The sequence below is a fragment of the Somniosus microcephalus genome, chromosome 5 (genome assembly GCF_052327205.1).
Source record: "Somniosus microcephalus isolate GS21.2 chromosome 5, FLI_Smic_1.0, whole genome shotgun sequence".
Classification (NCBI taxonomy): domain Eukaryota; kingdom Metazoa; phylum Chordata; class Chondrichthyes; order Squaliformes; family Somniosidae; genus Somniosus; species Somniosus microcephalus.
Window position 1 is genome coordinate 311,210,656 of NC_140991.1, and position 16,240 is coordinate 311,226,895.

Below are 16,240 nucleotides of genomic sequence, written 5' to 3' on the forward strand. Positions count from 1 at the left end.
TGGGCTCTCAACGGGAGGCCTTTCCCACCTTGGGTCTTCTGCGAGCACTTCCCCTACCTCCCAGAGCCTTCTGCAAGTGGCCTTGGACAGCCTCCTGCCACCCTGCGGGAAAAGTATAGCCCGCCTTCTTTGAATGGCAGGACCAAGGCCTCCAGTACAGCATCCGAGAACCTTCATGCTCACACCCGTGGTTGCTCAGCCATGTCTTCAGCCTGACTGACAATGAGGTGTTGTCGCAACACAGCACCGCCCTTTTAAGTAGTGCTGAGAGCCTAGGCCAAACTTTTTTGGCCAGTAGACTGCACCCGATATTGGACCCCCTCCCCCGTGGAGCGCTAAGCCAATCAGCTGCCCATTTAGTGCTGAGATCAGCGCTCTGATCATTATAATGAGCAGGCAGCACGAATTTTGCATGCTGCCTGGATCACTTTCAACGGGCGCCGGCAGATAGCGCTGGCCTTTGATACCGCCCGTTTTCAGGCTTAATCCAATTTCTAGGCCTTGTTAGAAGGGAAAATTGGGTTGCTTTGCGCCTCCCGTTAGCGACCCCCGGTGGTCCAGTAGGGCCCCGGTGCACGGTGCGCACTGTGCTAGACCCCCACCCTTTAATCAGGGGAAGGAGGCCTGCAATACCGCGGCACTACATGCCGACGCGCGTGGCGCTGTTGAGTATAGCGCCGTGATATTCACTTGTAGCGCCCCAGGAAGGAGGGGGAGCGCTTCCAGTAGCGCCCCGCCTCCTGCTTGGGGCGCGACCACTGAATTTACGGTGCAGGGGCGCTAACTTTTTCGGGGCGCTATAAGTAGCACCCTGGCGAAGTTAGCGCCTCAAAGGGGGCGCCACCTAATTTTTCCCCCAAGATATTCTTTCTTGCAGTTTTTCTCAGGGTGCGATAAATACAAAAACTGAACTCATTATTTACAGTCATACTGGGTAGTTTTATGAAAAAGATGTAAAAGGGGTTGGCGATTCGCTATCACCCATTTTATAGTGTCACACAAAGTCAAAGTTGCACTTGTTGAGTTTGGCAGCCGTGTCTCAGTGGGTCGCATGCCTTGCCTTTGAGTCAGAAGGTTGTGGGTTCAAGTCCCACTCCAGAGATCTGAGCGCAAATATCTAAGCTGACACTCCAGTGCAGTGCTGAGGGAGCGCTGCACCATCGGAGGTGCTGTCTTCCGGATGAGATGTTAAACCAGATGTCTGCCCTCTCAGGTGGACGTATAAGATCCCATGGCATTATTTTGAAGAATAGCAGGGGAATTCTGGCCAATATTTATCCCTCAATCAACAACACTAAAAACAGATTACCTGGTCGTTATCACATTGCTGTTTGTGGGAGCTTGCTGTGAGCAGATTGGCTGCCGTGTTTCCTACATTACATTACACTTCAAAAAGTACTTAATTAGCTGTAAAGCGCTTTGGGATGTCTGTTGGTCGTGAAAGATGCTGTATAAATGCAAGTCTTTCTTTTATAATGGATGCTTCTTTGCTAAACTACCCTGGTGATATCCTACCCTGGGAAACCATAAAAAAAGGGTGGGGATATAGGCTTCACGGAAGTGTTGCAATAGTCCCTGAACTTTCATCATTGAAGTATCGATCCTGATAAACCAAACGTTTCTTCTCTACATTTTGTAAATGCAGGAAGACAGGAGCAAGTGGTGGAAGCTGCAGTAGATGATGAAGATGCAATGACAATATTTTAAATATTAAGTGTGGCCACTCACAATAGGATCTCACTTTGAGTATTGTGTGCAGTTTTGGTCGCCTTATTTGAGGAAGGATGTTCTTGCCATGGAGGGAGTGCAGTGAAGATTCACCAGGCTGATACCTGGGATGTCAGGAATGACGTAAGAAGAGAGATTGGGTCGATTAGGCTTATATTCACCAGAGTTTAGAAGAATGAGAGGGGATCTCATTGAAACTTATAAAATTCTAACAGGACTAGACAGACTAGGCGCAAGAAGGATGTTCCCGATGGCGGGGGAGTCCAGAACCAGGGGTCACAGTCTAAGGATAAGGGGTAAGCCATTTAGGACAGAGATGAGGAGGAATTTCTTCACCCAGAGAGTGGTGAACCTGTGGAATTCTCTACCACAGAAGGCAGTTGAGGCCAACTTATTAAATATATTCAAGAAGGAGTTAGATATATTTCTTAAGGCTAAAGGGATCAAGGGATATGGGGAGAAAGCAGGGACAGGGTACTGAGTTTGGATGTTCAGCCATGATCTCATTAAATGGCTGAACAGGCTCGAGGGGCCGAATGGCCTACCCCTGCTCCTATCTACTATGTTTCTATGTAATTACATGTGCTAAATGGAATTGAAAACACACGGATAAAGGAAATCAGTAGGATTTACAAAGTCAGATTTCATTCTTTTGGATCACCGTGTTATGAGTTCTACCTGAGGTCAAATGAATGGCAACGGATACTCATTTGACAAGTAGGTAACAGCAAAGGAGAGTTCCTCGAAGAACACTTTCCTAGATATTCCAAAAGGGGTTTTGATTGGACCAGAATAGTTCGAGGTTGGTTTCGTACACACAGATGGAACGATGCTATTTGCAGCTTCATGTTCTAAGGTCAGTAGCCTATCATACATAGCTCCTGTTGCAGATTGGGGCATGTGCAGGGAGCACACTACTGGAGCTCCAAAATACACGGAAGTGAAATGTAAAGGGCTGGGGGCAATGAAAGGGGAGTGTCACAATATGGTGACAAAAATCCTGAACATTTTCGGGAAAACTCAAAAGGCCTCCCAACTCATTTACATCCTTTGCCAAGGCTGAAGGAGGAGGGGGATACGAATTGACAGACAAAAATGAAGGGAAAGGAAACCCCAAGATTTGGGCATCAGCTGCTGTTGCTGCTGATTCTGCCATTCCCATTTACACCTCCTCTAGACCGAGCTTTTGTTTCTTTACTTGTCCCGTTACCATCTCCTTTTGCCCCGCGCCACCATCCCTTCAGTCATTTAATCTCTCCTGCCTTCCACCCTATCACAGACCTTCCCTTTTGTTCTTTCCTCCCCTCCCCATCTTTCCCTGCCCCTGCACACGCTTAAAATTTGTTACGCCTCTAACCTTTTCCACTTCTGACGAAAGGCCATCGACTTGAAACGTTAACTCTGTTTCTCTCTCCACAGATCCTGCCTGACCTGCTGAGTATTTCCAGCATTTTCTGGGTTTTTTATTTTAGGTATCAGGTAATTGACAGAGAGTTGCTCAGCACACCACCCCTTTTATAATGGCTGCTGAAATGAAGCTGGTGCTAGATGAAGCAATAGGGAGGAGTGTTGCTCTCTGTGCCACTCCGCAGCACCATTCTCATAGGTCAACATTATAGAGTGACTACAGGAAAGTTAAGCCAAGTTTCAGGCCATTGAATGTGCCTGTCCTATTCTGCATGATAGCTGCAGGTTTTCTTATCGCAGATAGCATAGCTCTGCATCTCTCGCTTTGAAGACACACACCCTGTGAAGACAGTCCTCCCCTTTCCATCTCCCAGCTGTGGACAGGTAGGCAGGTTTGCTTAGTGGCATCTTGCTGATTTACAGTATAGCATTTCTAGTTTTATTTTTATTCATTCATGGGGTGTGGGCATCACTGGCAAGGCCAGAATTTATTGCCCATCCCTAGCTGCCCTTGAGAAGGTGGCGGTGAGCCGCCTTCTTGAACCGCTGCAGTCCGTGTGGTGAAGGTGCTCCCACAGTGCTGTTAGGGAGGGAGTTCCAGGATTTTGACCCAGTGGCGATGAAGGATCGGCCGATATATTTCCAAGTCAGGATGGTATGTGTGAATTGGAGGGGAGCTTGGAGGTGGTGATGTTCCCATGCGCCTGCTGCCCTTGTCCTTCTAGGTAGAAGAGGTCGTAGGTTTGGGAGGTGCTGCCGAAGAAGCCTTGGCGAGTTGCTGCAGTGCATCTTGTAGATGGTACACACTGCAGCCACGCTACAAAAGTTCATGTTCGTCTGGAGGATCATTATCCTAGATACTTTATGCACAAGGTCAAGTTTCAGTTCTTAGTGAGCTGGCTTTGACACTGAACATGAATACAGAGTATTTGGAAGTAACCTAAATCATAACAATGATCAGTGTTCGACATTCAGGCCTGAATTTATGTGTTTCCAATATATAACTTGTTTTTAAGCGACAGCTTTATATCTGTTTCTTGCATCTATACTGCTTGGTAGGCCTGTTGCCATTTAAGATATATAAACATAAGAATTCGGAGCAGGAGTCGGCCATTTGGCCCCTCGAGCCTGCTCCGCCATTCTATAAGATCATGGCTGATCTTCCACCTCAACTCCACTTTCCCACCCAATCTCCATATCTCTTGATTCCCCGAGAGTCCAAAAATCTATCGATCTCAGCCTTGAATATACTCAAAGACTCAGCATCCACAGCCCTCTGTGGTAGAGAATTCCAAAGATTCACAACCCTCTGAATGAAGAAATTCCTCCTCATCTCAGTCTTAAATGGCCGACCCCTTATCCTGAGACTATGCCCCCTAGTTCTAGACTCTCCAGCCAGGGGAAACATCCTCTCAGCATCTACCCTGTCAATCCCCCTCAGAATCTTTTATGTTTCAATGAGATCGCCTCTCATTCTTCTAAACTCCAGACAGTGCAGACCCAATCTACTCAATCTAGTTTAGATGTTTAGCTACCCCAACTTTTGGTAGTTTTTGAGCCCCAAAATCCAAATAAATTTGTATTTATCTTCAGCCAATAGAAATTATTTTTTGAGTAGCTGTACGTACAATCATACGAACTCTATGTCAGTTGTAGACCATTCAGCCCATTGTGCTCCGGCTTGTGCTGGCTCCATATTGAAGCTACCCTTCCTTAATCCCATTTCCTTTCTCTGTCCTGTATCCATTGCTATTTCGTTCCCCCCTCAAATGTTTATCCTATTCCCTCTGAAATATCATGTCGCATATTGAAAGGCACTACCGAATTGATCATCAGTTAGAGCTAATGTAGACGTTAACAATATTAATAAGATGTACAAAGCGTCAGGACTATGCCATGAATTGAATTATGCCCCAAATTCCTGTACTGCATTTTGTCAGTTCCGACTGATTAAATTGATCATTTATTGCCTTCTATCACTCACAATCAAACTGCATTCACGGGCCAATGGTTGCTAATGAATAATGCCTCCACAGTTTTGTCATTCATTATTCTTTTGCTCGTTCCTTTATCGTTCTTTCACTCACTCAGCGTGATGTTCCTCCAAGGTATTTCTGTCCGTTTTTTGAAAAAAGATCCTTAATTTTTAATACTTTGTTCTTGATCAATCTTTAATCCCTTGAAAAATAAATGATTATCATTAAGGTTACAACTTGTGAAATGTATCCTTTCAACTGAGGGAGGTGATGTCATGGCTAATGGCCCTGCATTATTTTTTGTGACAGGCCAATCCCTGCAGTACTGTGGGGTGAGCTCATGAATATGAATACAAACCATTGGGGTTGAGCAAATTTTATTAGCTGTTTGTAGCAATGAAGTCCAATAATTTAAAAGCTGTCAAATAATTAGGGACAAAATAATTATTCAAGACGCCCAAGGAAATAAAATGTCTCATGTTCATTATTACGATTGCTCAACTGTGGCGGCAGCAGCTACTTGTAAAACCGATAAACTGCCGCCAAAAGGTTTGGTTCAGTTGACCACCTTTTTTTGGGGTCAGCTTTCGATTGTGCGGCTCCAGCGCCAGCACTGAGGGAGCGCTGCACCACCGGAGGTGCCGTCTTTCGGATGAGATGTTAAACCGAGGCCCCCGTCTGCCCTCTCAGGAGGACGTAGAAGGTCCCATGGCCACTCTTTCGGCCAATATTTATCCCTCAACCAACATCATTCAAACGGGTTACCTGGTCATTATCATATGTGGTGTTTGTGGGAGCTTGCTGTGCGCAAATTGGCTGCTGTGTTTCCTACATTACAACAGCGACTACACTGCAAAAAGTACTTCATCAACTGTAAAGCACTGTGGGGCGTCCTGAGGTCATGAATGACGCTATAGAAATACAAGTCTATCTTTCTTTACTGCAATTGAGCTGTCCACTTTCTTTGCATCAAAAAAAGGGCACAGGTTCTCTGTATAGTATCTCCCTGAGGGTACAGACAAGAAACATTTTCACTGGGACCTTCCATGGATGAAAAGAGGTAGGCACATAAAGGAGGTTACACTTACCTTTTGCATTTGTCTGCTACCAGATAATTCTTCCTAATTTGTTCCAAGGTGTAAGGGGTTTTCGTCCTCGAGAGGTTTCCCAGAGGTTTCTCTCTCGAGAGGCCTCTCTCTCTTGCACAGTAAACCTTGAGTGGTTCGACCCACTCGCCCCTTAGATTCTGTACTCTGGACTTAGGTGCAGGAACTACAATGTAGAGAAAACTCGTGTAGACCAAGTTTGATGAAACAAAATGAAACTTTATTGCAAATGGGAAAAATATCAAATCAAATGCAAGCAGATAAGGGAATATACATGGGAGGGAAAAACACACAAACAAATCATAACGACACAGTACTAACTAAAGCAAATACAGGCATCTTATACTCTACAAAGATCATCATGAAATAAGGAAACACACGGAACATCGAGGGACAACAACTCATGTTAATTGCACCCTTAAATCCACTCCCTTATTAAACCTATCTAGATCTGATTGTGAAGGGCCAGAAACATGCTCACCAATCCCACTAGGAAGTGCAAGGTTTTGAAATCGAGTCTGTGTTTGGTCCTTTCAGGCGTCTCGTCTCCACGTGGATCGTGGAGCCCCTGCGAGCTGCGCCACACCTCTCTCCTGAGGTGGGGGTCGGGGGCGGCTGGACACCGGCAGGCCTGGATGTCGGCGGGGTCGAGGATCGTCGGCTCGACCCTGGTCAGAGGAGCCTTGGGCTGGCTCCCATCGCTTCTTCAGGTTCCTTTTATCTCTTCTACCGAGCCGGGGTGGCTGGAAGGTTTCTTCGCTTGGGACCTTTATTTTTTTTGTTTCTACTCCCAAGCTGGGTCTATGGCCTCTCGTTCCGGCAACGGCCCGGGGATGGTCGATGATCTCCCGATGTGCTTCCTCGGGGCGGAACGCCTGCGATTGACTGCTCCTTCTTCTGGGTGTCCGGATTCAAGCTGCGTGTTTCCAGCTCTCCAACCCGGCGTGTCTGTGGTCAAGCTGCAGGCTTGCAACTGTCTGCCTTCCAACTCGCTCTGGCCTGCCTGTCCCGACTGCTTCCGAGTGCTGTCCTGTGTTTAACTGCCGAAAAGTCTCTCCAGATATACCTTTCTTCCAGAGGCCTCACTTCCCGCCCAAAATCAGGTTAGTCTTTGTTTTAACTTTGTCGGGCTTTGAGCCAGCGGGGCAGTTATTATATTTTAAATCATTTTAAGCGGCTGGTAACAGGCCCATCTCTGGTTGGAAATGGCTTTCATTGTTTTGAATGTCCTGCTGATCTCGTTATCTAGTCCTGGGTGCTGTTCTCATGAATATGAAATTGTCCCCCTTTGTCTGGGGCAGTATCTTGATGGCCTCTGCCTCCAGGCCGATCTTGAGTGGATCTGCATCTAATCCATATGCATGCCTGTGGGTCTGGTTTTGTTCTCTCAGAAACGGCTTCCAGAACTTACTGTGGGTTCAATCCACATAGCTGTCTGAGGTTGCTCAGGAACCATTTTAAAGTGTCCCAATGAGCTGATCACATGGCATGGCGGCCATTTTGTATGCCCCCTTTTTCTGGGCTTCTTTTAAAACAGTCTTTAAAATCACGGCCTCTTCTGCCATTTAACCCTTATTAATATGAAATCCAATTTTGCGAATCCTACAAAGGGTTGGATGAACCTCCTGGAACAGGACCTTTCACGTAGGGGGCACTTTTGCCAATATTGTCCTTTGCATTCATTTGTGTCAGCTATGGTCTTGGCATCTATGTTCTTCCTCTAAAGGTCAACAGGATCTTACAGGGATGATTTTCAACTACCAGGCACCTGTTCCTCACCTGAAAAATGGGCAGCTAGCAATTGTAAATCGTGGGAGAAATTCAGGCAGCCCATTGAAGCCAAGGCTCACCAGATGCAATTTTCAGGGTGGAGGGGGTGGGGCTCTCTAAATGGGTGAGGAACCTGATTGCAATTTTCAGGAACAAATGGGCAGACTATGGCCCCGATTTTGTCCCAGCCGTCGGGCGGGTTTTCAGGCGGGCGGGGGCCGAAAATCGCAGAAATAGGGGGTTGCGACCCCCCCCCCCGCCTGATTCCCCGCCCCGTCCGACTTTCAGACTGCCGTTTCTCTCCGACCCGAATCAGTCTCGCCCACCGCTGGCGGGACTGGCTGTCGGGACCCTAATCAGCAATTATTGGCATGTTTAGTGCCATTTTAAGGGGCCCTTGCTATTTTCAAGGGTTCCCCACGCTAAACACGCCTGCGGGGAACCCCGCTGATGAAACCTGGCGTGAAGCATCCCGGCTTGCTTGCTCTCAGCTGCAGGTCATTCGGGAAAACTGAGATTTAAAGGGACAGCATTTGTATGCTGAAGGACCTTGTTGTTGCAGGTTTGGGGCTACTTGTTCAAGGCTTAGGCACAGCTGTGGAAGGTTGGAGCCTCACACACTTCTCCAATGTGATCTCCTGGGAATCCCCTCTCGCCACCCTCAGCGCTTCCTCAGCGGAGGCATCTACCAGAAGCATGGGACGCCTTTTTTTCCTTCCCTTCTTGCCATTAGAGGATCTCCAGCAGCAGAGGCGGCAGCAGCAGAACCAGGAACAGCAGGATCAGCAACAGGAGCACCAGGCTGCTGCTCACTCACCTGAAGCTGCACAGGCCAGAAGGGGCCAGCGCTTGGAAGTGGCTTGAGAGCACCTTGCTGCGTATTAGGGGGCCATGGGGACCCGTATCTGCACTGGCAGTCCTACTCAGAAGGACTTCCATGAAGGTCTGGTTTCTCTGTTCACTAGACGGCCATCGCTCCTCAAGAGATGTCATTCTCTTATGAGCACTCACCATGTTTTCCATATCCTGGCGACTTATCTCTGCCATGGAGGTTGCCAACCTTTCCATGGTGATGTGTTCATACGCCAATGACTCCATAAAGGCTCTGCTCATGGTCGCTATGGACGCCTCCATTCGCTCCACACTCGCAGCGACCCTGGAGACAAAACCTGCCAGAGACTCCTGCATCTGTGCATGGAGATCCATCACCTCTTCTCTTGTGGATGGACCCAGAGGCAGAGGGTCGACATGCAGCGCAGCTGAGCTGAGCTGGCAGAGTCCTGCGCCCTCTGACGAGGACTCTCCACTGCTGTCCCTGTCTCCAGAATCTGCTGAGGCTCACTTGTGAGCTGTGAAACACCAGGTGACAACACTACTCTATGTCCCGAAGGTCCCCCCGAGGTGTGAGTGTCTGCGCTGGTGCTGGGTGCGCTTACTTCTGCTGACGCTGCGCCCTCAGAGGTTGGAGCTTCCTCTGAGGAGTCTGGCTGCACAGCCTCTTCCTCCTCCACAGTGGGGACGGGGGCTGTGGATGGTCCTGTGGGGGAGTAGAGGAAGGAGTTAGAGATGTGATGCCAAGGTTACATGCACATTGGAGTTGGCAGATGTTCATAAGTCCAAATGATGTAGCTTCAGAATCATAACAGCGACTCATGCTATGTCAATGAGAGAGATGGGGAACTATTCTGTCACCAGCTTGTGGGACTGCCCCCGTCTCTCCTTCCCCAACTTCCGCAGCCACATCAGCCCCAACAATTTCCAGCACTCCTTCCTCCCAGGGCGTCAGGTGGGCTACTGAGGGTGGGCCTCCTCCAGTCCTGGCTCGCTCTCTGTTGTTGTGAGCTCTCTTTTCCTGCAATGAGGGAGACAAGTGGAGTTTGAGTGAGAAGGAAGGAGTGAGTGTAGAGATTGCATAGCATAGATACTTAGAGGGAGACAACGATGGTGTGAGGCTGCAAGACCAAGGGCCCCCCCTGTGTGTTGTCAGTTGTGCTCAAAGCATCAGAGTGAGAGGGAGTGTGAGGGTTGCAAGGTGGAATAGTTATGTGAATGTGAGCATAGAGAGAGAGGGAATGGGTAAGGGTGCATGGATGTGACTGTGAAGTGGGATGTGGAGGAAGAGACTGCTAAAGCTGAGTGCTGGTGGGGAAAGGCAATGGGGCTCAGGCTGAGGGTGTTGGAAACTTCATTCTTGCTTTCCTGTACGGTGAAGGTCATGGAATCATTTCCGACACTGTATCCAGGTTCTTCTGGTGACTCCCAGCGAGTTGACATCTGTTGACACCTGCATCCATGCAGCCTTGGTCTCAGTGGGAGGCCTTTTTCTGCCTGACCTATGGAAGAGGACCTCCCTGTGGGCCCTAACCCCATCCAATAATGCTTCATCGAATTTGGAGGCAGCTCAGGGCCTGGCACTGCCCACAGCTGCTGCAGGCTCCTCTGCCATCCTGTATGGTTCGTTTGGACGCCAAAAGAGGATGCAGTGCTTGTTGTGGACATTGAAAGCATCATGAATGATGACATCATACTGTGGGGCTTTCTGACTGGAAATGGACAATTAGCAAGGCTGCCCACGCGCTGGAAATTAATTGGCCACTTGAGGGAAAACTGCGTGCAGCTGGCTGACCCATTTTTTTTCGGGTCGGAACCCCACATTCGGGGAACCCGACCATTTCCCGCACAATCCAGAAAATCGGGCCCTATGTGTCCACCCAAGCCCCACCCATTTTTATCAGATGGTGAGCAGCTTAACCGGCGGTCCTTAAAGGGACCTCTAGAGGCTGCTAACAAAACGGTCCGGGAAACACTTGTTTTTTTTGTTGTTGAGCCCAGGAGGAGGTAAGAGTGCTCATCCTGCATCCACAAGAAAAATGTCCGACAGCTGCCAGCCCACTTGTGGCTCAATCCGGGATCGTCTCTGACACTGACAGGCGGCCTATCCGCTCCCTTCGCTGACTTTGTACCCCTTTCGGGTGGAAATTGTTCAAGCCAAAATGTTGCTGGACTGAATTCCTGTGTCATGAAGCTTGGTAAGGTGAGTTCTCCTCACTGCCTGCGCAGGGGCACCTGTTCCACACCTGTCCCACACCTGTCCCACACATTGACCCACACCTGACCCACACCGGTCCCACACCTGTCCCAAACCTGTTCCACACCTGTCCCACACCTGTCCCACACATTGACCCACACCTGTCCCACACCTGTTCCACACCTGTCCCAAACCTGTTCCACACCTGTCCCACACCTGTCCCACACATTGACCCACACCTGTCCCACACCTGTTCCACACCTGTCCCACACCTGTCCCACACATTGACCCACACCTGTCCCACACCTGTCCCACACATTGACCCACACCTGTCCCACACCTGTCCCAAACCTGTTCCACACCTGTCCCACACCTGTCCCACACATTGACCCACACCTGTCCCACACCTGTCCCAAACCTGTTCCACACCTGTCCCACACCTGTCCCACACATTGACCCACACCTGACCCACACCTGTCCCACACCTGACCCACACCTGTCCCACACCTGTCCCACACATTGACCCACACCTGACCCACACCGGTCCCACACCTGTCCCAAACCTGTTCCACACCTGTCCCACACCTGTCCCACACATTGACCCACACCTGTCCCACACCTGTCCCACACATTGACCCACACCTGTCCCAAACCTGTTCCACACCTGTCCCACACCTGTCCCACACATTGACCCACACCTGTCCCACACCTGTTCCACACCTGTCCCACACCTGTCCCACACATTGACCCACACCTGTCCCACACCTGACCCACACCTGTCCCACACCTGTCCCACACATTGACCCACACCTGTCCCACACCTGCCCCACACCTGACCCACACCTAACCCACACCTAACCCACACCTGATCCACACCTGTCCCACACCTGTCCCACACCTGACCCACACCTGTCCCACACCTGACCCACACCTGTTCCACACCTGTCCAACACCTGTCCCACACATTGACCCACACCTGTCCCACACCTGTTCCACACCTGTCCCACACCTGTCCCACACATTGACCCACACCTGTCCCACACCTGTCCCACACATTGACCCACACCTGTCCCACACCTGTCCCAAACCTGTTCCACACCTGTCCCACACCTGTCCCACACATTGACCCACACCTGTCCCACACCTGTCCCAAACCTGTTCCACACCTGTCCCACACCTGTCCCACACATTGACCCACACCTGACCCACACCTGTCCCACACCTGTCCCACACATTGACCCACACCTGACCCACACCTGTCCCACACATTGACCCACACCTGTCCCACACCTGTCCCACACATTGACCCACACCTGTCCCAAACCTGTTCCACACCTGTCCCACACCTGTCCCACACATTGACCCACACCTGTCCCACACCTGTCCCACACCTGTCCCACACATTGACCCACACCTGTCCCACACCTGACCCACACCTGTCCCACACCTGTCCCACACATTGACCCACACCTGTCCCACACCTGCCCCACACCTGACCCACACCTAACCCACACCTAACCCACACCTGATCCACACCTGTCCCACACCTGTCCCACACCTGACCCACACCTGTCCCACACCTGACCCACACCTGTTCCACACCTGTCCAACACCTGTCCCACACCTGTCCCACACCTGACCCACACCTGACCCACACCTGACCCACACCTGTCCCACACCTGAATGCACTCCCAGTTTTGCCAGGCTTGGTTACATTTCCAGCCTCTAAAGCTTTGAATCAAATTTGCATTCCAACATTTCGGGACAAGAACTTTTATGAAGGACGTGCCACGAGCGGGACTGAAAACATTTGTGGGCAAATCAGTTACCTGAAGATATAAGACGACAATCATCAGACAATAAGCACATATCAGCTAAGACATTTACAGTATCTGATCTTGAGAGAAAAGGAAACAATTTTGTTTGGAAATGAGAAACTGCATTAATCCGTTAATCTCCTCAGTGTAAACAAACCAACCTTTTGTGTTTGCAATGAAAGCACAACGTACTGATTAATTATTTGTATAAAGCCTTCCATTTATGCTTTGAAAGCTTGTTTACAATGGGCTTCTGCACATGGCACCATGCAGCTACAGTGTAACTCAGGAGATAAGTAGATGCAGCACAAATCAACGTGGGACAATTGTTAACATTTCTATTTTGTTAGTTCAATGTAGTTCTCATTTGCTAACATTTCTTTCCATTCTCGGGACATGCACATTCCCAGACTACCTGATATTTCCCTTTCCTTGAGATGTACCACACAGGAGGAGGCCATTCTGCCGTTGCGCCTGCGTCAGCTCTCTGAGAGAGCTAATCATCCTACAAAATAAATGGTGGTATACCGAGAAGTGTAGAGGAACAGAGGGACCTTGGAGTGCATGTCCACAGATCCCTGAAGGTAGCAGGCCAGGTAGATAAGGCGGTTAACAAGGCATACGGAATACATTCCATGGGCTGAGTAATCACCTTCTGTGCCATAAATTTCTATGATTCGATGATTTACTTTACACTATGTGCAATGGCTATCAAACTATATGAAGTAAACAATCTAATGCCAGCACTGTTGGAGGCACCAAAGCTCTCTTTGGGAGAGAGCATCTCAGCGTGCCTCGGTCTACTGACAACGATAAAGATAAAGAGGTGCTGCAACAGGGTATTAGATTGGATCTGCCATCTTGGACATAGGTGGGGTATCTACTTTGCTAACCTGCATGAACATCTGGCATCATGGAATGTTCAAGGGCAGATTCTCAAAGCCGGCGCTGGGTCAAAATGCTGGGTCTCCCTACCTAACAGCGCTGTGGGGGAACCTTCACGACACGGACTGCGGCGGTTCAAGAAGGCGGCTCACCACCACCTTCTCATGGGCAAATAGGGAGGTGGCCAATAAATCCCGGATTTGCCCCACATCTCGAGAATTATATATATTTTTTAATTAATGACATTGGGGCAATTAGGTGTGGATGAATCCTACACTTGCACACAGACAGCAGCAAAGGAACTGGGTTATATCAAATGGGATATAAATTACATATTTTGCTGTGAAGCGAGTAAGAAGTCTCACATGAATCAGTCATTCATGAAAAAAAACTTATGAAATAATACTGAGCAGCCTGCAGGTGGTGCTGTCCAGGGAGAGTATAAATACTCGGGCACGGGCCCAGCTTGCGCAGGACATTCTTAACAGGGGCTACTGAAGGACACAACTAGACCTCCATGTTGTAAAACAGTTGATTAAAGCTTTGTTTAACGCTTAGACAAAGTGCCTAACAGTTTTCTTATGTCAAGGTCCATTTGTGGAACTTATTGTGCAGACAATAATGACAATAGCCAGTTCTTCTGACATATTGGACAAGGGCAACTATTTTGCTTTGAAAAAGACATTTTCATTTGAAATCTAAATATGTACGTTAACTTAATCCTGCTGTAGTATTTTACAGCAGCTGACTGCTTAACCACTGTCTTTGGATCACATCATCATAACCAAAGTGAGGACGTATGAAGGTGTGATGTGAGGAAGGAGCTAGTGCGCTTATGAAGTGTTCATTTTATCTTGGTAAATCAGTTGGTAGTGTGATGCTTGAAGGACAGTTTGCTGTCGGATTGTATGCCTGGATATTTTACAGAGTCACTATTGCCAAGGTTAAAGCTATTTGTGCCAGTTGCTCGGGGCTTTCTTTGACAAGACACTGGGATAAACCACATCAAATTGATTTGGGTTTTATGTGGAGCGTGAGCTGTTTATTATCCTGCTGCTGAGAGACCCACCATATTTTGCATTAAGATGCTTTCAACAATATTTTGGACTGTTATAAGGATATATAAAACCTTTGGGGCATGAACACCTTGGGAAAGTCATTAATTTCAACAACCACTGTAATGGCCCTAAGACAACTCACAAGGGGCTCTAATTTTAATAGCATTTAATTTGGATAAGAAAAATACTCCAAATTTTCTTGTAAGAGATTCGTCCCTCCATTAGTGGCTGTGCCTGCAGCTGCCGAGGCCCTAAACTCTGGAAGTCCCTTCCTAAACCTCTCCGCCTCTCTCTCTTCCTTTAAGCCCTTGCTTGAAACCGACCTCTTTGACCAAGGTTTTGTTCACCTGCCCGAATATCTCCTTACATGTCTCGTTGTCAAATTTTGTCTGATAACGCTCCCATGAAGTGCCTTAGGCAATGTTCCCTTTAATTTTTTTTGGGTGCGCGACCCCATTAAGGGGCTGCGCGGTCCATTCAAAATACCGTGCATGCGCGCATTTTCCTATTTAAAAGCCGGTGAGCCGGCTGCGCGGGAGGTGAAGGCCACGCAGCTTAAAGGGAGCATTGGCCTTGGGACGTTTCACTACGTTAAAGGCGTTATATAAGTGCAAGTTGTTGTTGTTGTTGTTTTCCCAAATTGAAACGGATTGTCTTGTGAATGGTAAGTCAAATTTAGTTCGTCAGCCTAATAGGGGGAATTTGTCTTAAATGCATTGAGGCCCAGTGTTGGGAGAAGCCGGTGAGTACTTATACTCAGTTTCGTGGGCTTTTTTCAGAGGCTTACCAATCTCACAGACCGGCGGCGGCAGCATTCTGGAGCCACGTCACGATTCAGAAAGTGATGCGGGCAAGAAGAAGCAGCTGATTGGGTGAGTACGGCCAGGTGAGTATTAGTTTGAAAGTTAAAGTTAATACTTTAAAAAGTTTAGAAGGTCTTAATTTTTGTGGTAATAGTTTGTAAGGTCTCTGTTGTGTAGCGGGGAGTGCTAGTAAACAAGGGCCCTTGAGTATATCATTTAATTGTAGTGTAATTGATGGTATTTGTTGTGTATGTACCTTTAAGAGAATAACTGGTCTCAGACTGCAGTACCGGCAGTGACCACCCCTGTATAAAAGGCGCTAGAGAGCCTCTGCTTGTTAGTTTCGCTATTGACTTCCACCAGTAAAGACTTGTTTGTTTTCACTCCTGCTGGTCCATGTCTCAATCATTCACGGACTTAACACTGGCAACAAGTAAGAAACGAAATTACCTGCAACTCGACAGCACCTCAGACGACGTTGTTGAAAGTCGGAGCCAAAAGAAAGAAAAAAAAAAGAGTCCAAAGAAACTCGGGAAACGGGCGTCGACCGTCAATCATCGGTTTGAAAACTTGCAGGAGAGACTGTCCAGAGCCAGGCTGGGTTCCTCGGTCTGTGGTTTCCCAGCTAATCGGACTGGTGGCAAGTAGTGCTCTGATCCTTC